This window comes from Gobio gobio, assembly GCF_949357685.1.
Source record: "Gobio gobio genome assembly, chromosome: 16".
Taxonomy (NCBI): domain Eukaryota; kingdom Metazoa; phylum Chordata; class Actinopteri; order Cypriniformes; family Gobionidae; genus Gobio; species Gobio gobio.
The window spans coordinates 16,671,762-16,693,107 of NC_137109.1; the positions used below are offsets into that span (position 1 = coordinate 16,671,762).

General features: G+C 38.4%; 1 long non-coding RNA gene across 1 annotated transcript; it reads right to left on the bottom strand.

The window, feature by feature from the left end:
• Window positions 1-470: 470 nt before the first annotated feature.
• LOC307139507 lies at window positions 471-3,656 on the bottom strand. The gene is made up of 5 exons (XR_013818137.1): window positions 3,549-3,656; window positions 2,701-2,753; window positions 1,885-2,051; window positions 1,189-1,359; window positions 471-549 (listed from the first exon to the last, which is right to left on the bottom strand). It is a non-coding gene; the product is annotated as an uncharacterized lncRNA (long non-coding RNA).
• Between the last annotated feature and the right edge of the window lie 17,690 nt (window positions 3,657-21,346).

Here is a 21,346-nt window from a genome sequence, read left to right on the forward strand (position 1 = left end):
AATTATTATGAAATATAAAATTCTTTATTTAAAACATTTTAAGTGCTTTAACTTAAACATGTAAATGTGTGGAAAAAGTTCACTTTAAAACATCCTCGAATCAAATCTTATTTTCAGAAAATCATGTATAAAAGTAATCAGAGTGCATTCAATATCACTTATTTTACATTTTATTTACATTTATGCATTTGGCAGACGACTTGCATTGCATTCAAGATACACATTTTACATTTTGTCAGTTCTTGCTTTCCCTGGGAATTGAACCCATGACCTTGCTAGCGCCACACACTATTGTTTGAGCTACAATTTTAAAAACAGAAAATAGTTGGTAGAATACTGTAAATAGTTGGTTGAAGAATACTGTAACTTTGGTGCAAAATACACATATACATGAATAAAATATAAACAAAGAGCAAATTAATTCTGAAACAAGTTATCACAACACAACACAAACACAAGTTTCATGCCTGTACCGATCTGTGCCATCTTCCACTTTGGATGATTTCAAACAGGAACCAGGATTCTGCTCCATTATGGCAAGAAGTCCCTCTAGATAAGAATGATATGAAGTTAGTCATACAATTTGAGTATACACAAACATTTTACACTGTTGGAATTTAATAAAAAATAATAATCCCATTACAATTCATCATAATGGTAAAATACTATTTTATAGACAGTTAACACTTTGAGGTACACCTAGCTCAACGTATGCTGTCTAGTCTAATCCAGTCCTACAATGCCTTCATGAAGATGTGAAATGAAATGTTCAGTTTTTGTTTTAGCTGGTGATTCAATGTTATGAATATTTTGAAGAATGTACTTTGTAGTGATGCTGAACCTGATTGCATATTAGAGAGGTGTCTCTGTTATTAGCTTAACAAAATTGATATTGAGTAAAAAACTAAAGAAAACTGTTAGTACATAATAGTAGCAGCAGCACAAACTACATGCTCCAAAAAAGTAATATTACTGAATCACCTCAACATGATTTCACAAACTATTTAATCAAAAACAACAATGTAACCTTTTATTGCAGGATGGATTACATGTATACTGCATTAGCTTTAGTAAGGTATCCTCAAACTTAATGCTACATTCACACGGGACGCTTCTCATTTACTTTGAATGGTTGACGTCATGCATTGCTGAACTGAATTGTGGGTTCCGTCGCGTCGCTTCACTCACGTTGCAAGCGGCAGAAGTTGAAAGGTGTGTTGGACATCAGCTGTGGCTGGATGCAACCAATCGGCGAGAGTAGCCACGTGCAGGCGAGGAGGAGCTGCAAACGGAGACGTGAAGTCTGACACTTTCTGCTTCCCGCAGTGATGCTTGCACTGTGTTTGCACACTTTATCAGCTGAAGTGAAATAAATGCAATATTTGTCAATGCACAGATGCACAGATGTTTTTTTGTCATGTAAAACTTTATAATACAGCGTGTGTTTGTACAAGAATAAAGTTCAACATACAAGCCTAAACTATCAATGAAGTGGGGGTCTACGTTTTTCATCTGTTTTATTTTGATAAACATGACAATATTTAACTGTTATAAAAAAGAGATTTGTGCGCATTAGAGGAACTGAAGGTTTTAGAATAAACACGAAACACATGTGATCGCTGTTATGCGGAGAATCTGGCCAATCGTGGAACGGCTGTGTCATCATCAAAGTCCGTGCAGTCGCTCTGGAGAAACTGCACCGGCTGTATTAGCCGACTGCTCTCGAATCGCTCTCGAGGTGCTTTGATGCCATATGTCACTGTCACGTACGTGGCGTTGGCGCTGTCTCAGGTCAGACAAAGTTTCTAACCGGCATGACGCCCTGTGTGAATGCAGCGTAAGTGTCTGTGTACATAACATATCCTATTAAAAAAAGTGTCTCACCTAGTCCAAGTTTTTCCATTCAAACTCCATTAGGTGGCGAAGGAAGGATGACACTCTGTTGTTGATTACAGTTGTCTTCCTGTTCACAACTTCCCCGGTCTTCCGACTCACTCTGGTTTTGGTGGTGCATCTTGTTCCCTCCTCTGGGTTTTTCCTCACGAAAAAAACTTAAAGCAAGAGAAAATTAAGAGAATAAAGATATTTTAAATTTCATCACCCTTAGTGCCTTTGCTTTAAATGTTTTTGGTAACACTTTAGAATAATGGTCCGTCATTAAACGGATAGTTCACCAAAAAAAAAAAAAGTTAATTGTGTCATTTAGTCACCCTGTTGTTCTAAACCTTTTAAAGAATGTTTGTAAACAGACAATTTTGAGGCACCATTCACTTCCATGGTAGGAAAAAATTACTATAGAAGTGAATGGTGCCTCAATCTGTTAGGTTACAAACATTCTTCATCTTCTTTTGTGTTCAGAAATGTATTCAGGTTTGCACTTGAGCAACATTATTCTAAAGTTTTGCCATGTTTTTTTCATAAATTATATTTCATCTGCCAAAATCATCCAAAAATTGTCCAGGACTGCTTCAATTCCAGAAAATAAAATTATAATCTGTCAGTCCTGGACAAACACAGTTTTGGATTATTTTAGTATAATATAATTTATGAAAAAAAACATGGTACATGGCTAGTTACAGCTAAAAAGAGGTGGAAAAACGAAATAATTGTGTGATTCTGTTAAACAGACCCGACTAAAACATACAAGAAAAACTTTGAATTATCAGTAATATGTGGAGAAACAAAGAGGACTAACGTTACCGTTGTATGAGTTCCAGTGTCGCACAGCACAGGCAGGCTCCTGGTATTCTTATCTAAAATGTCAAATAAATAATGTCAATCCAAATGTAAACTTTGTTTGTTAACGACATTATTTTTGCAACTAGTGGCCAACGTTAATTTACTAACTAACGTCGTCCTAAATGTACGCTTAATATGCTCGATAAACAAAATCTTCATTGTATTGGTAAAGTTAATTCAATAAACTCACTAACGTTAAGTCTTTTTAAAAATAAAACGTTAGGTTTATGTTACCTCAGTTTTAGTACCAAAGCTGAAGCAAATGATAACCTAACGTTATGTAAAGTATGTTGTCCGGGCCGTGAGCTCTCTCCTCGGGCAGTAACGTTACACACAACGCTGGCTGCACTGGTTCCTAATCTAATTCAATAAACTCATTTTTTTTTTTAAATAAAACGTTAGGTTTGCCTCAGTTTTTAACAGCAAAGTTTAAGCAAATGATAACCTAACGTTATGTAAAGTATGTTGTCCGGGCCGTGAGCTCTCTCCTCGGGCAGTAACGTTACACACAACGCTGGCTGCACTGGTTCCTAATCTAATTCAATAAACTCATTTTTTTTTTTAAATAAAACGTTAGGTTTGCCTCAGTTTTTAGCAGCAAAGTTTAAGCAAATGATAACCTAACGTTATGTAAAGTATGTTGTCCGGACTGTGAGCTCTCTCCTCGGGCAAAACTTAGAACGCTGCACCTGTTCCTAATCTAATTCAATAAATTCATAAAACGTTAGATTTACCTCAGTTTTTAGCACCAATGCTGACAAGCTAAAATTGGGGTGAAGACAACCGCGGATAGTACAAATCACACTTACCTTGCTTGTTTGCCGTTCTCACGGGGGATGAAAAAATCTTCGCAGGGTGTCCGGACACAGCTCTCATGTTCTCTGGAACCGTGAGCTCTCTCCTCGGGTGAAACTTTCAACGCTGCACTGATGGTTCCTAATATAAATCTAAAGCAAATCCTGTCGATCCCAATTGTGCCAAATAGGCCGTTGTGGTAAATACAGTATTATACTTTATTTTTTAAAAATACAGGAAATCACTGTATTTGGTGTTTGACGTCATAGAAAATACCCATGATGCAACGGGAATTACAGTTATTTACTGTAAAGAGAACTTACAGTATTATACTGGGTGATATATAGTAAATAACTGTACAAATTACAGAAATGTCTAACAGTGTATATAGTAGTAAAGGCCAATTAATATAAAGTGAGTCCATATTAAATGTGCTCAGCATTCTGCAACAAATATTCTTCAGATTTTCTAGGGCCCTATTTTAACAATCTGAGCACATGGCCTGAAGCACATGGCACAGGTGCACTTAGAGTGTGTCCGAATCCACTTTTGCTAGTTTGCTAGTTGGTTGGCGTGGTCCAAAAGGGTTGTACCTAGTCTCTTAATGAGTCATGGTTGTGTTTTGGGTGTAACGTGCAATAAATCAATCAGAGTCTCATCTCCCATTCCCTTTTTTGTGTCATTACTGCAAATAGGTAGGCTAATTCTGATACATGCAATGACTATCCATCATGACATGTAGGCATTTTTATATTTATGTACACAATAATAATCTTTTACATTTGAATCCTTTTATTTTTCATATTTAAAAATGTTTGTGTGCCCTGTGTGTGTAATTGAGCTGATGAAGCAGAGAGTACGCACGTTGTGCACCCGCCTAGGCGCATATTACTACGCGCCCTTTAAATAACAAAACAAATACTGCACTATTGACTTTAGACAGGGTTTTTGTTGGTCAATGGTGCAGCCGATTTCAGTTCCTCAAAATAGCAACGTGCCAACAATGCTCTTGAATACAACTTTCCAGACCAGCAAGCCCATGGGCGAACAGATGGGCGCAAGTGCATTTGTTATTTAAATAACGTGGCGCTGGACATGAAAATGATAACTGCGCTGTGCTGAACTAGCCTGGTGCCTGGCGCCGCATTGCGCCTAGTAAATGATAGGGCCCAAAGTCTGTCAATTATCATTAGAGCACCACCCTCAGGCTGAATAATGCAAGGACACTAGGCCTAAACTAGCACTTAGATCCATAATCTGCCCTACCTAAATTTACAGTCAGGAGCCGCTAATGGATGTGAACATATGAGAAGTGATCAAGATCTTTCTAAATGTGATTTTTTTGGGGGGGCTAAAAGCCTAAATGAAGCTGTAGTAGTCATGTGATCACAATGGAGCAGATGCGATTCAACACGTGTGTTCTTCTGTGTGAAATAATGATAAATCACAATCAAAGGCTATTAGCCTTGGCTGGCCTGTTTATAGCCCTCGCTCGCATTGGCCAGACAGTGGAAATGCAGCTAATAATTTCTGACTGGCATATATAACTGAACAAATGAAACAAACATTAATGGGTAATGAGGAGGGCTCCCCCAGTCAAGCCCAAAATTAAGTCCAGTCATGGTTCTAACTCCCAACTCGTCACATATTGACATGTGGCAAGAACCCTTCTGCGGCGCTTTTTAACAAGAAACCCTGTTAGTGTGCAGGGTACTTTTTCTAATTTCATTCAATTGTGTGCCTTATGCGTCAGATCTAGGCACATTTAATTATTTGCATTTGTACAAATAATTGTATAAATAGATATTTTGGAGCACCTAATCCCCCACCCCCCTCCCACCATTGATAAATTATGGAAACACAGCGCGAGCGTCACGATTATCATTCACTGTATTGCATTAATAGAAAGCCAGTTAATGTAACATTTAAAGGGGATATATTATGGCCCTTTTCACAAAATGTAAAATAAATCTATGGTGTCCCCGGAATGTGTCTGAAGTTTAAGTTCAAAATACCCACCAGATAATTTATTATAACTTGTCAAATCTGTCTGGATTCGGGCCAAATACCGAGCTCGGAGTCCTCGGACAGCATGCCAAATACATGCATACTATTACGCATACTATTTACTATCTGATTATTTGTAAGTGTGAACTCATGAATATGTTTCAAATAGTACATATATAGTCATGTGAATGCTACCCCATCACAGTATTGCATGCTCAGAACTGTTCAAAAAGTTATTTAACATATACTGAAAATACCAATCAAAAGCGCTTCAGCTCACAATGACTGAAAGAGCTCCTACATGTGAAAGTGATCTTAAAGGGATAGGTCACCCAAAAATGAAAATTCTGTCATCATTTACTCACCCTCAAGTTGTTCCAAACCTGTATGAGTTTCTTTGTTCTGATGAACACAAAAGAAGATATTTTGAAGAATGTTTGTAACAAAGCAGATAGAGCAACCATAGACTACCATAGTAGGGAATAAAATACTATGGTAGTCAATGGTTGCTCTATCTGCTTGGTTACAAACATTCTTCAAAATATCTTCTTTTGTGTTCAGCAGAACAAAGAAACTCATACAGGTTTGGAACAACTTGAGGGAGAGTAAATGATGACAGAATTTTCATTTTTGGGTGAACTATCCCTTTAAATGGGTTTGATTGTAATGCACCCAAATAATGAGAAAGTGGCTGGAGGGGAAGTGAAGCATGTTTGGTGGATGAACGCCTGTAGCAATGTTACGCTAAAACAATCAAACTCAAGAATGAGCATTGTACCCGCATTCAATTAACCTCTAAATGTACAACCCCAAATCAGAAAAAGTTGGGACAGTATGGAAAACGCAAATAAATAAAAAAGAATTTACTTTGACTTGTATTTCATTGCAGACAATATGAACACAAAATATTGCATGTTTTGTCTGGTCAACTTCATGTCATTTGTAATATGCATCCTTTCCAGAGATGTATAAAGTACTAGAGACACATACTTGAGTAAAAGTACAAGTTCCTTATCAAAAAAGTGACTTGAGTAGAAGTTGAAGTGCTCTTTAAGCACCACACTTAAGTAGAAGTACTAAAGTATTCAACATTTTTTGTACTTAAGTATTGCAAGTAGTTTATTTTAAAATGTACTACTCAAGTACTGAAAGTAAAAGTACAAGTATTGTGTTATGTAGTTATTAAAGAAAGTAGTCAAAAGTTTGAACATCATATTGTTTTTATTATTTCAAATGATTAAGCTAAAGGACAATCATAATGTTGGTAGGTAATTTTTCAACATATTGTCATATAAATAACCTGAAAATACTGTAGTTCATTAAGATTAAATCTTATAACCACTCTTACTAAAAAAAATGGGGTATAAGCACACTTATATTCTCATTTCAAGAGGTGTTCTGAGTAAATGATTTGTTTGTAACACTTTACAATATGGTTTGATTTGTTAACATTACATTATTTAATGTATTAGACTAATAACTAACATGAACCATGATCAATACATTTACTGTATTTATTAATCTTTGTTAATCTTAGTTAATAAAAATACAGCTGTTCATTGTTTGTATATGTTACTTCACAGTGCACATTAACTATGTAAACAAATAGAGAGCAATTTGAGCGCAAGACGCTCGTGTTGTTTTAAAGACAGTGAATGCGCGCTCGCGGGGCTCTCTCGCGCGCTCTCTCTCTCTCGCGCGCTCTCTCTCTCGCGCTCTGTCTCTCTCTCGCACTCTCGCGCGCGCTCTCTCTCTCTCTCATGCGCGGTAATGCGGGTTTGGAATGGAATGATTCGTAACATTTTTATAATTGTAACGAGTAACGATGCAGCACATAAAAAAATATCGGAGTAAAAGTATTAAACTCATCGAAAATATGTACTGAAGTAAAAGTGGAAGTAGGAGAAAAAAATAATACTCTAGTAAAGTACAGATACTGCCTTTTAGTACTTAAGTACAGTAGCGAAGTAGTTCTACTTCGTTACTATACATCTCTGATCCTTAACTGTCATTCAGACCTGCAACACATTTTAAAAAAAGTTGGGACAGGAGCAATTTAGGGCTAGTAATGAGGTAAAATGGTTAAATAATGATGTGATTTGAAACAGGTGATGTCAACAGGTGATTGTAATTATGATTTGGTACAAAAGCAGCATCCAAGAAAGGTCTAATCATTTAGGAGCAAAGATGGGCCGAGGATCGCCAGTTTGCCAACAAATACGTGAGAAAATTATTGAAATGTTTAAAAACAATGTTCCTCAAAGAAAGATACGAAGAGATTTGGATATTTCACATTCAACAGTGCATAACATAATTAAAAGATTCAAGGAATCTGGAGGAATTTCAGTGCGTAAAGGACAAGGGCGCAAGCCTAAGCTGAACAACCGTGATCTCCCATCCCTCAGGCGGCACTGCATGAAGAATCGTCATTCATCTATAAGCGATATCACCACATGGGCTCAGGACTATTTTGGCAAACCTTTGTCAAGTACCACAATACGTAGTTACATCCACAAATGCCAGTTAAAACTGTACTGTGCCAAAAGGAAGCCCTATGTTAACAGTGTCCAGAAGCGCCGTTGACTTCTCTGGGCTCGGAGGCATCTGGGATGGACCATCACACAGTAGAAACGTGTACTGTGGTCAGATTAGAGCTGCAACTAACGATTATTTTTTCTGTCGACTAATCTAACGATTATTTTTTCGATTAGTCGACTAATCTAACGATTATTTTTCCAGATTAATCTTATTATTCTTTTTTACTGATTATTGTATTTCAAAGAGGGTAGTGAATTTGTATATTATTTTAACATGAAATCAATGAATGATGACAATATTAATTGTATTTCAGGAAGGGTACTGTACATAGTATGCCATTTTATAATGAAATATATGAACACAAGAAGCTTTTTAAACATAATATATAATGATACTATTCATCATAAAATGTATACAGAGTAGGCCTAATTAGGAAAAGTTGTTTACTATAGTAGTTGAGTATGATTTACTTATTGATTTGTGTCAATAGTAAAGAAAATGCACTTGTATTTATCTGCAAAAGGTTCACATACAGGAGCTTTCAGCATTGTGTTAATGTATAACTAGTCGTCTATTTTGAAGATACATGTGCATAAACAACGACTAAAGCTGCCAGAAGTTTTTGCCCAAACTTCAAAGACACATTTAAATGATTAAAGCTAGAGGCATATCTTAACTTTAATGTTACGTTAATCATGTAAACTACCTATAAACAGCAAGTTATTATGCATATGTGTTTGGGACAGAGGGGAACCAGGTCGCATTAACAGGAGATATATGCAGCCCATAATAAATAAAAGCACGAGACGTACTGGGGTCGGAGAAGAACCCAGGAAAATGTGACCGTCTGTTGCAATACACGCGCCACGGTTCAGCTGCGCGAGAGAACACTGGCAGCAGGGTTGCCAGGTTTACACAACAAAACCCACCCATTCGTTACTCAAAACTAGCCCGAAACAAGCCCAATCGCGTTTCGGGGAGGTTCTCTGGTAAACATCGCGTTCGGGGGGTTAAATATGTGTGTTTTTTTGCTTCAACCCGCGGACATGAGACACAGCCCGCGGCAACAGTGTAGAAGTAGCCCAATTCCGCGGAAAAAAACGGACTTGGCAACACTGACTGGCAGTGTGAAAGCTCCCGCTCTCCACGCGCACAGCTTCTGCTCTGCCACCGCGTGCAGTGTGAAACCGACGTTACAGAGCGAACAAAGCACAGTTTTACTCTGCTTCTGTTTAAAGTACTCCCACACTTTTGAATGTCGCGGTCTGGCTTTATATGATAAATGATCATTTTCACTATGCCCGGGAGCAGAAGCTGCCATTATTCTAGATCTTCTGTTCCATTCTAGAACGTAAATAATGTGCCGCCGACGCGTCGACGCATTTCACGCACGTCGACGTATTTTCGTAGTCGACGTCATCGACGACGTCGACGCGTCGTTGCAGCCCTAGGTCAGATGAATCAGTATTTGAGATATTTTTTGGGAGGAATGGACGCCGTGTGCTCCGGACCAAAGAAGAAAAGGATCATCCAGACTGTTACCAGCAACAAGTCCAAAAGCCAGGGTCTGTCATGGTATGGGGTTGTGTCAGTGCCCTTGGCAAAGGTAACTTGCACTTCTGTGAAAGCACCATTAATGCTGAAAAGTACATAGAGATTTTGGAGCATAATATGCTGCCTTCAAGAAGACATCTTTTCCAGGGACGTCCATGCATATTTCAACAAGACAATGCAAAACCACATTCTGCACACATTACAAAGTCCTGGCTGCGGAGGAAGAGGGTACGGGTACGGGTACTTGACTGGCCTGCCTGCAGTCCCGACCTGTCTCCAATAGAGACTGTGTGGCGCATTTTGAAGCGCAAAATGCGACAACGAAGACCCCGTACTGTTGCCCACCTTAAGACTTGTTTGCAGGAAGAATGGGACAAAATTACACCTGAAACACTTCATCCCTTGGTGTCTTCAGTCCCTAAACGTCTTTTAAGTGTTGTGAAAAGGAATGGCAACATTACAAAGTGGTAAATGCTTTACTGTCCCAACTTTTTTTGAAATGTGTTGCAGGTCTGAATGACAGGAAAGGATGCATATTTACAAATTACATGAAGTTGACCAGACAAAACATGAAATATTTTGTGTTCATATTGTCTGCAATGAAATACAAGTCAAAGTAAATTTAGAAATCACTTCTTTTGTTTTTTATTTGCGTTTTCCATACTGTCCCAACTTTTTCTGATTTGCGGTTGTAGTTGAAATACCACCATAATCCACTTTGTTGCCTGTAAACATAAGTGCAAATGTGTTGCATGCTGGGAAATTAAGGGGGCTGGTAATCGTGACCGCATGATAGCTTTGAAACACACACACACAGTGTGGATTACAAAGGACCGAAAAGCCTGATAAACATAGTAATGCGTGCTATGCCCTCCTTTTTATTGAGTGAATGGTAAACTTCTCTGTGGCTCATTAAGAAGAAGAGGTGATAAACACTCCATGAAAGTTAATTCATGTCTTTTGTAAATCATGTTCTATGGCTGTGAGGTAAACTAAAGGGTTTGTTCTTGTTTCAATAGGTAGTGTGTCAACACAGAAAATATTCAAGCCAAAAATCAAACCATTTTAAGTATTTTAAATGTACATTTGTTACAAAGAGGCACTTCAGTACGTGAGTTGATGTGCATACTCAAATTTGGTTTTAATAACAATAAAACAGTGGTAAAAAATAATAATAATAATTTTAGAACATCCTAAAAAGGTTATCACTTAGAGGTATGAACATTATGCATTCATTCAAATCCAGGCCAGCTGTGAACACTGATGCTCCTTCAGGCAAGCAACCAGGAGCCGACTGTCTAAATATTCTCATTTTTACTTGTGAAATCCTGAATATATTTTCATATTTTACTATTAAAAATATAGGCTACCATGGGTTCACGTAATGCCTGGTGTTTCAGTTGCATTCGCAACTGAAGTATTTTTACACAAAAAAATATTGAGTACATTTTAAAGCTGTGAAAATTAATAAAACATACCTAACAATATATACACCAATCAGGCATAACATCCCCACCTTGCAACTTACAGGACTTAAAGGATCTGCTGCTAATATATTGGTGCCAGATACCACAGCACACCTTCAGAGATCTAGTGGAGTCCATGCCTTGACGGGTCAGGACTGTTTTGGCAGCAAACCAACACAATATTAGGGGGACCAACACAATATTAGGTCATAATGTTATGCCTGTGGGGTATATATATATATATATATATATATATATATATATATATATATATATATATATATATATATATATATATATATATATATATATATATATATATTTGTTTTGTATATATATTTATAATGTTAACATGTTTCACTCAAATCCAGTAAAACACAAAATTAAATTTGTGCTCAGCAACCTGCGGATGTCTTCACAGGCATGTAATGTGGTCCGAAAGTCTGAGACCAGTTTGAAAACCTGAAATTCAAATGTAGTTTACATGTTCAAATAAAATAGTTTTAGGATTTAATACTTAAATACTGAATGCAGTTTTACTGTATTTTATTTTACAGTTTTTGCACTTTCAATGCACTTACAGTTTACAACCCAATAAAGTACGGAGAAATTTAAGGTAACTACATGGGTTAAGATTAGGTTTTGGGGTTGATTCAGGGTTAATTCCTATTAACCAGTTATTGTTATAATTACTATAAGCACACATGTGAAACAGGATTGTAAAATAAAATGCTACCCATTTTTCAATCAAACTCTTTATTATTATGGGTAACACTTTATCTCAACTGTCCATTTTAGACATTCTAATTTTGCAAATACATGTCAACTAGAATGTAAATAAAAGTATGCTGGCTGATTAAATTGAGAATCACACTCCATGTCATAATGGCAAAATCATAACCCAAAATATAGTTTCATAGTTTCACAGTTGTAGTTGCAAAGTTACTTATAGTTTTTACTTATTAGTCTTACTATGTATTTTATTAGAAAATAAAATGTTCTCTAGTGGCCTCAGACTTTTGGATCGCTCAGTCTTTAATATCTATCTTAGTCATTCTTCATAGTGTAAAATAACGGTCATGTTTTCTTATAACAATGACACTGAATGTAGCATATGTAGCAATGCTCACATTGAAAAAATAAATTGGTGTAGAAACAATTTAAACTCGGAAATTGATGGTAACACACCACAAAGAATGACTGTGCCTGCCATTCACCAGGTACATTGTCACCACAACAACGAGAAGTCATGTCTCAGAAAACTGTTCAATGAGTTCAGCTTAGCATTCAATGCAATCATGTTGCACAGTAATTGACAAATTATAATTTGTACTAAGCACCTCAGATGTGAAAGAAAACTTTCTGTGCACATATACTCAACACAGACATTTCACCTGTGAATTAGTTCCACATGTTCCCAAATGTTAGTTAATCGTTAATTTCAGCCTGCAAATCAGTTTTGGTCAAAACTCACTAGCCATAATTGCCTGTCGCTGTAGTATGTGTATTATTTGACCTTGGTTACAGCTTTAGCAGGATCGATTACACTGCAGAAAGCCTTCTGCATATTATATGGATCTCTAATGAATACTGCAGACTTATATTTCAGAACTTCACAGCCTGAAAGGCCAATTATATAAATGTAAGATCACCAATAAGCAAAGGCTTTGAAAAACTGCAGGGGAGCTTGTATCCGAGACTGCACTGTTTTTGCTCATAGACGACTAAACAGAAGACTTTGTTCAAACCAACTGAGATATTCCATTTGATGAAACAGACGAAGTGAAGAGTTTAGTGACATTTTGTTCTGGCATTGCTGCATGAGTCCTTGGAGGGAAGGTACATGCTTGATTTCAAACTAGTTGCTAAACAGTCTGTTGTAATTGTTAGGGATGCACCAATCCGACACTCCATATCGGTATCGGTCCAATACTCATTATTGTTTTGGTATGATACAGACCTTTTTTTTGGATCAGGTATTTGATACTGTACACTCTTGTAACACAAATGGTAATTTACTAGCGTTGGGGAAAAGTTACTTTTATAAGTGATGCATTACAATATTGCTTTACTCCTTAAAAAGTAACTAATAAGTTAGCTCCTGAGCTCGTGAAAAAGGAATATTGTGTACACGGGGTTGGGCACTGGTAAGGACAGTAAAAGACACTGGCTCACTACACATTGGGACACTGATAACTCTATGTCTGGCGACGTGACAACGTCCTCATTGTACAACATCATTACTGGTATTTATAAACAACGGCAGAGCTGATATCTTTCTGACATTACTTGTAATGTTATTTAAAGTACCTTATGATAAATACTGTGCTTGTTACATATACGTGCAACATTTCAGTTTTAAATAAATTATAAATGTTAGCTCGATTGTGTTCATTACCTCTCCAGTCTCTAGTGATGTATGTTTATGCTGAAATATAATAAAATAATGGTTTCTGTTTTTAAAAACACATAGGCCTATCGAGTGTCGTTCCCTTTCGAGAGTACTCTCGTATTGCGTTTTGCTAAACGCTACGGGGAATTTGAAGCAAATTTTTATCCTAAAAATACCATGTAAAACGCAGTGCAGCTGCACGGCTCTCAGCAGGAAGCAGCTGCGTGCTGATTGGCTGTGTTGCTGCAACTGCAGGAACCTATGGCGAGACCGCTGGGCAGAAAGGACCAATCAGGTCCCTCTAATATTCCCGCCACAGGGGGCAGCAGAATTTGCATGGCCAAGGGTATAAAAGACTCTGTCTGGCCAGGTTCGTCAGATTATTTCTTCTTCAGCGACTCACCTCGCTGAGCTCTGGATTGAAGCCCGCCATTGAAACACAACCAGTGGAACTTGCTGCAGCCCTGAGGACGCCGGATTCCCGCCTGGTCTCCGCCTTCAGCCGCTGCTGTTCCAGCTGCACCATCCGGCGTTAAATATCCTTTATTACTGTGTCTATGTGTGTGTGTGTGTGTGTTGCCGCTGCAACGCCACTTCTAAGAGCTTACAAAGCTCTCCTCAATCTCTCTCGTGTCCGCCGCGCTGGTTGCGCCGCGGACAGAGAATGCTATGCTTCCACCGCGCTAAATAGCGCCGCGGACATACGGAGCTCTCCTCTTCTCTCGCTTCCGCCACGCTGAAAAGCGCCGCGGACAGAGAATGCTATACCCCCGCCGCGCTAATACGCCGCGGACATACGGAGCTCTCCTCACTTTCCCTCTTCTCTTGCTTCCGCCACGCTGAGGAAGCGCCACGGACAGAAGACGAGCGAACTCAAGCCTAAGCTCTCCTCACTCTTAAAAAAACCACACTGTTCCTCCTGAATCCAAGGTTCCACTATCGGCCGAATTCTCCTTTCCAGTACCCTGGCATAGACTTTCCCGGGGAGGCTGAGAAGTGTGATCCCCCTGTAGTTGGAACACACTCTCCGGTCCCCCACTACGGTTATTGAGTCACAAAATTTAGTTTTAAGACTTTTTCAGGTGATAATGTAGTTGTTTAACGCTCAAATCTGTGGTTTATTTATAAAGAGAGCGCCTATTTTAAAAAATTATATTGCGTTTTTGGAGTGGTGAGATCCAGGCGATCACCTGGCTCAGCGCTCATTAACCCCGGCGAGAGCAGCCTTTCCTTGGCATCTGCCGCTGGCTCTGATGTCTCTGTAGTGATTAAACATGAGATAGAATTTGTCTTGTGTAGATCTAACGGGCGATCTTTGGTGTCATGAATCTATCATTTGTTGTCTGCCAAATCGTTTTGACTGCGGGCAAAGAGAAGTTTCATAACTTTATTTTTTAAGATATTTAAATATACATGCAGTGAAGATAATGTAGGTAGTGCGTTGCCAGGACCACATTTGTGTGGCTATTAATGTTTAATATATTTTTTTAATGAAAATGAAAAGAGGCAGAGTGGTGTTTTATGACATAATTTCTCCTGGAGTGCCTTGAACGCGTGTCTATTTCGCTTCAAAATGCTCAATTTATACGCGCATCCAATTCGATGCAGACGTGCGAATGGATTCAAAATGTTCAAGCATCCAACTAGACGCGGTAGATGCAATTTTGACGCTCTATTCGCATTTGGTGTGAACGCAGCATAAGTGTAACTATGCTACTGTATCTTTGAGAATTTAGGAAGTCTTAAAGGTACAGTAGAAACACCCAGTTTCATTGTAAGGGTCATTGTAAATGGTCATGTGTAACTAAAATAGGCTTTGATGCAAAAAGCTGAACTAACATAAGTAGGGGGGAAAATGCTTCAAAAGTGTACAATATGTCCCCTATTATAATGCAGCTAGGATGGTTAAGCACAAACTTAAATCTGGAGTTAGACATGTTAAAAATCTCTGACATTCTTTTGGAAAAAGAATGCACCATATACCATACGCACACTGATTTGTCACCAGGTTTCCATGGTTACTTCATTTGGTGTCTGCGGTATGTCTGTTCCATGATTAATTATACACACAAAAGTTCTGCTTCATGGAATCCCTGAATGTAGGTATTGCTTTCTGAAAGGCTTCGTTTCATACACCAATTGCAAATGAATGCTATCAACACAATTCATCACATACTTAGGCACTGAGGCAGGCACAATTTGAGGTGATGGTTGGAATGGGGTGCAGTTCTCAACAAAGTGTGCCCGTTAGGGACTTCTGTATTCAGACTGTATTAATTACTGTTAAATTCTTTAAATATGATGTGTTTTTAAGTTGTATTCCTTCCCCAGTGCACACAAAAGAATACCCTATTACTAATACTCTTATTACTAATTACAACTTTCGTATTTCACCAGTGTGTGCTATTCTGCATTCTGTGGTTCTGCATTTAGAGTTCTGACAGGCTAATTTATTGTTGTCTTGAGTGCTTCTAGAGTTTGCTACAGTGTCTCAATGGGTTACCATAGAAACCCATGTCATCTCTGTGCGTATTATAGATCTGAAGGCCAAGAATCGTTGTCTGTTCTTATATGTTGTTAGATGCATCAGAGCATGAGTGTTTTAAAAAAAATTGTGTTTTACAAAATTGTTTTTTACTTTTTATACAATGGTTTCATCTTTGGGCAGTCTGATGTAGAATTTTTTTCTTTGTTTTTTGAAGGTTACATAAAAACTTGTTTAGTCCAGGAAGCCTGTATCCTGTCATCTTTTTGAAAGACATTTATGTATATATTTTGTTGTGTTACCTTTGTCACAGACCCACAATTCCATTAATAAATGTGATCCATATGATCCATCACAAAAAATAATAATAATAATACAAATTTTGAAAACTAGCAAGTGTTTTATTTAAAGCCACAGGGCCAAAAGTGCCCATAGCTGAAGATAAAATTATTTTATTTCATTAAATGTTTTAATTTAATTTAATTTAATTTGAATCATTTCACTTCACATTGGTTCAACAATATAGTTAATGATGTCAAGCAGGTGGATTAATAACGTCTACTAATTAATCGTTCAAGATCGAATTAATTACAGATTATTGCTTTTAGGCCTGGGGCACATTAGACGATATTCAAATATTAACAATTTTAATCCCCCGAATGCACACACTAGAAGATTCGTCATTTTCACAGTGAGACAAGATCTCAAGACGAGACTCGCAAGGTCAAACTTGAGAAGAAGCACAAATGGTGGACGATTGACGTCGTCAGCTGGCTCTCCTTGCATGAGGTTTGTTTTACGGGAAGAAACAAAAAAGGTGAAAAACTGAATATGGATGATCTTTCGCAATACTCCACTTTTGTGGCATGTTTGTGGCTAGCAAGTTTCAGCTATAGATGTATGCACCATCCGGTTGGTCACCTGCTCGCTCTCATTGGCTATCGTGCATATGATGTCAGAGGCAGCCACGTTTGATATTTAAGATTTGGGATCGTGTGAGCTCTGACGTGATCGGGAGAAGTAAAATTATCGTAATGACACCACATAGTTGAGAATTTTTTTAACAAAAAGTAATTTGCGACAAACCTCGAATCAGACCATGCCACCAATTTTGGGGGTGCAAATTGGGCTCAAAATCAGGCTAAAAATCTTCAAGTGTGTCTCTAGCCTTAATAACAAACATGGCATCTGAAGATCACTTTGCTATTTTTGTTCTCTGTTATTTTGCTTTATTTTCAGTTGTTTCATTCAATTGCAATTCTCTTACGTCACTCCAACATTAACGTCACGACTTTAATTCTCCTGACAAACTAAAAGACGTAGAATGGTATATATTTGGAATGAAAGACCAAGAATGTACTGCATGTTTCGTACTTATTTTGCTCAACAGCATGATCTATGTACGTCCACATGTCATACAAGAAACTATGCTTTTAAACATAGGACGAGAGCTCCAACCACACAACTTGCAATGCTGTTTACGAATGTGGGTCGGAACTATGGTTTCAGGAAACCCAGACGAACTGAATTCTCTATGCGAACTATGCTGGCAATGATGGAACTTGCGACAATAATTGGCTAACAATGCTTTTTAGGATCAGATCAGTCAGTGAAGTTGGCGGTCAATGATAGTCCGCAAAGGCATGAGCCATCCAATGGACAAACATTTGAGTGACAGCTCAAATGTGTTTACATGTACTGCAGTGATCCTTACCTTTAGTCTAATGCATGATCTTCACACAACCTCCACATTCACACTTATAGAGTCACGTAGGCTGTTATGTTAAGTTGCTTTCTGGTGTTGTCTGTTTTATGTACTCTTTGTACATGAGTCCTTCAACGTGTGAACCCAGAGAAGCTGACATTCACGTTATCTGAGTCAGAGTCCTCGACATGAGATGATTCACAAGTTTTCACTTCTGTGGTAATCTATCATTTATCTTGTTTGTGATGTGAAGTTTGCCATCCCTTAAAGGCTGTTGGGTCTGTCGCTGTGCCATAATTAAAGTGACTTGAAGAGCACAACCCGCGCTCACCCCTCCAGAAATGCTGTCAAGTGAAGTATCCATGATCCAACAGGGCCGCCTACTCATTTAACTGTAGGGAAGATGTTAGGAAATTCAGGAAAGCACCACGCCCACAACAAAACGATTGCCTCTGAGCACATGGGACTAATAGAATTGTTCACTTCCTTTTCTACCTCTGGCTAGGAAAGATTTTAAAGGGCTGCTTGAGTGTGTTTGCCTGACTGGTCTTGCCTTTTAATAAAGGTTAACTCTGGAAACACTTTGACCGCTGTGGCAGATGAAGCCGTAGTGTTTGGGTAGAATCCCAATTAATCTTGCCAGAGTAGTGGTCATTGGCTGTAATGATATGGAGGGCTCCAATTAAGTTGTACACCGGTGTCTGACAACGTATTTAAGATGGCTCCAATTTACATCACAGCGCTAATGAAGATGTTTCATTTGTGAATCAAATGGATTCATGAGTCTGTCAGTTACAAAGCAGTCCATTAAAAAGTGAGCTTATTAAATGAGTCATCAAAGTTGTGTGTGAAAGCAGGGGGGTTGCAGAGCAAACAGAAAAGAAATGCACTAAAGCACTAAAGTTCCCAGACAAAACTGGCTTCGGGATTTAAATGAAGGTTCTGTTTTGTGTGTATATCTATATAGCCAGAAAGTACTGCATATTTCAAGCGTTTAAAGTGTCACTATTGTGCTTTTTCATATATTACCTTTCGTGTAGTGTGTAATATAGCTGTTTGTGAATGTGAAAGGTCTGGAAAGTTTCAAAGATCAAAGTTCATGATTAAAGGGGGGGTGAAACACTCAGTTTCAGTCAATCTCATGTCAATCTTGAATGCCTATAGAGTTGTACTGCATCCTTCATATTAGGGCTGCACGATAAATCGAAAAAAAATCACGATCTCGATTCAAACATAAATGCGCTCTCATTTCTTAATGTTGGCGATTCACTTCCGTGTATTTCCCTCAGATCATGCATGCGTCCACGCCAGAGCTTGTCACACTCACACAATAACAAAACACTAACCAATCAATCATAAATCTCCACTTCTCTCCTCTCCCTCATTGGCCACGTTCCACTGTTACTGACGTGAAACAAGGCGGCAGACCTAAACGGAGTCAGATTGTAGCGGTAAGAGGTTAAAATGAACCCCAGTGTGACGAAATCCCGGTGGCGACGGTGAGAGTGAGGATGTCACAACAACATTGGTTCATAAAAAAGGAGCACATTCCACCATGTGGAGCTTTTTTAAACCTAAAGAGGATGCGCAGTTATTTGCAAACAGTGCTTTTGCATCGTCGCAGCACCAAGGTAACACCACTAATCTATACAATCACCTCAAATGTCACCACAAAACACAGTACGAGTTAGCCATGAGAGACAAGGGAGCCACACCACAAAATACCAGGTGCCAGACCACACAAACTTCCATAACTCAGACGTTGTATGGAGCATCGCCATACCCTCCAAGTTCCCAGCGGCACAAAGATATAACAAAAGCCATTAGGGCTGTCACTTTTTATTCGATATTCGAATATGCATTCGAACATGACGTGAAATATCCGTAATCTAACTATAAATAAACTATCCGGTTTTTTAAAGTGCCATGCAGAGCGGGTACCCGCAAATATTGCTGAAACGGGTGAAAAACATCCCAACTGTGTCGGATACTGGTACGGGTCGGTTTGGACACGGGAGAACACAGGTTTTAAACAGTCACGTGCAAACTAATATATATAAAAAAATATATGCATGTACAGTGCCGCCGCTCCCATTATGCGCATCACGCGCTGCGCGTCGGGCACCAAGTGCTGAGGGGGGCACCACAAGAAAATGCTCTCTCCACCTGTATTTCAAGATGATAAAATAATTTCAAATCCATATTAGTTTATTTGTGCCCGCGCGCCCTCCCAGGAGAATCACAACCGCGCGCGCGATCTGCCTGCACTCGTCGAGATGGATCCTGAGCAAATAGCCGCAAATGTGGAAGTTCATCGCTGAGGAAGCACGCAGATAACTGTGGTAACAAACCAAGCACAAGCAGTTCTATCCAACAGTATTTGTGTTATGTTTCCTGAGTTTGGTCTCTTAATAACACTGTCTTAGTACATTAAGCCACGTTAAGCATTTTCTTATAACATTTTTTTTTTATATTTTATTTATAGTTTTCATTTTTTACAAAAACAAAAAGAAACAACGAAATAAGACAACAAAAACCCTCTCTCCACAAGGCAAGATATTAAATAATCATAAAAATAGAAATAAACAGTAATAAGCATAGATTTACATCTAGTCTGTCTACATTTGTTGTTTCTACATTTTAATTTAATTGTAACTAATTACTTTTATTTAAAAATGTTATTCATTTTTTTTAAAGTATAAGAAAAAATGAGAATCGTGTAAGAGAATCGTGATCTCAATTCCCATGGAGAAAAATCGTGATTCACACTTTAGCAAGAATCGTGCAGCTCTACTTCATATCTCAGAAAAGTCTTCAGTTTTATTATATTTATAAAAGAAAGATACGCTGTACCGAGTCTTTCCGGAAAAAACAGAGCGGCTGGAGGTGTATCGTGTGGGCGGAGCTAAAGAATCACGAGCACGCGCAGCGATTGCGTTGAGAGCTGAGAAAGCTGTGACATCCTTAAAAGTGGAAAAAAACGTTATCCTAAATAAGCCATGGAGATCAATCGGATTTAGCCATACATATTTGATCCAGATCTAGAGGCTGAAATTGAACAGGAGAAGCAACAACGACGACTATGGTATGGTCTCTATGGTATGTACTGTAAAACGTATAACTTATAATGGTACCTGCTTATAGCAGTTTGTCATGCGCGAGTTTTACAACATTTGTGTGTGTTTACTCATGGTTTATGAGGACATAATTTGATTTATGGACTATTGTATGCGATTTAATGTTAGCAGTAGCAAGCGGAACGGTTTTGCAAGCAGACTAGTGTGTGTTTACATTGAAAAACAATGGAATAGTAGCGCATTTGAATGAACGAGTCAATAGCTAACAACACAAAGACATTTGAAGCAGTTTTACATACCACCTGCTTCCAACCTTAATCGCTGGAAACGCTCCATCTTTCAGCATTAGATGAGCTACAAATCCGGAGTTGAACTGGGCCTTGTTTATAAAACGATCGTCGCCGAAATGCAGGGATCCCATTAAAGCTGGGTTCTTTGGGAAGCTGTACAGGGTTTCCCGGACAACCAAAACACACATCTTTGTTGATATTGTTGATTTCGTGACATCCTATGACTGCAGCGCAGTCGGCTTCCCTAAAGCCGATCACAGCGCTATAATAGGCGTGCATTTGTTTGAACTCTAGTCGC